This window comes from Littorina saxatilis, linkage group LG10, assembly GCF_037325665.1.
Source record: "Littorina saxatilis isolate snail1 linkage group LG10, US_GU_Lsax_2.0, whole genome shotgun sequence".
Taxonomy (NCBI): domain Eukaryota; kingdom Metazoa; phylum Mollusca; class Gastropoda; order Littorinimorpha; family Littorinidae; genus Littorina; species Littorina saxatilis.
Window position 1 is genome coordinate 11,609,920 of NC_090254.1, and position 1,036 is coordinate 11,610,955.

The following is a 1,036-nucleotide window of genomic DNA, read 5'->3' on the forward strand; positions in this document are numbered from 1 at the left end:
GCTTCAAAGTTTAGCAGAAACACTGGCCAGTGAGAATTAAGATAAATATTTTATATTTTGCATTAAAAAGATGACTAGCAGTGTGAAGCTTTATCCTAATATTGATGAAAGTGCAGCAGAAAGTCAACAATTCAGACTGGCGCACATTAGTAATATACAAAAACAACTAGAAGATGAATTAGAAAAATATTCTCGCGCTAGACGTAAGTACTCAACAACTTACAACAGCCTTTCTAATGCCAGCACTGGTTCTACTATCCTTGCATCAGCTGCAGGTGTAACGGGAACAATTCTGTTAGCTACCGGAGTAGGGACTCCAGTTTCTCTAATCCTAGGTGGTGTTGCAGCAGCAGTTGGTGGTTTATCATTTATAGCATCAGCTATAATGAAAAAAATTGTGAAAAAGCTTGAAAAACACGAATCCATTTCCACTCTTGCATCATCAAAATTGTCTAGCCTAAAACTGTCTATCAGTAAAGCACTTGAAGATTCAAAAGTTTCTGACGAAGAATTCAAACAGATACAAACAGACTTTGATGACTACAAAAGTAAGAAAGCAAGTATTCAAACAAAAACACGAGCTGAATATAACAAGCCAATCGATATAGAAGATCTGAAAAAGCAGTTTTTAAAAAAGGGGATTCAAATAGGACGGGAAGAAAAAGTAAAAATAGAATCACTTGTAAAGAGTTAACTATTCGTTTAGACAGTCACATTGCATGTATCAGATATAATTCTAACAGTGAAAGAACATATGAAGTAAAGTTTGTAAATGAGAGAGCGTATTGAGCTTAAGAATGTTGTATAAGAGAAAGGGGGAATGTACGTTCTGGGTTACTGATTCCGACAGACCCGGCATTGGTTCAAAACAACCTTACTTTACTGTATTTTTTTTGTATGGATTTATGCAGTATTTTTCTGATTTTGTCGCATGTTTCATTTTAGTAAAAGTTTAGTCCAGAAGCCTATTTTGCGTTAATATTTAGGGTCTGTCGGAATCGGTGAGCCAGAACGTACATTCTCCCTTTCTCTGCGT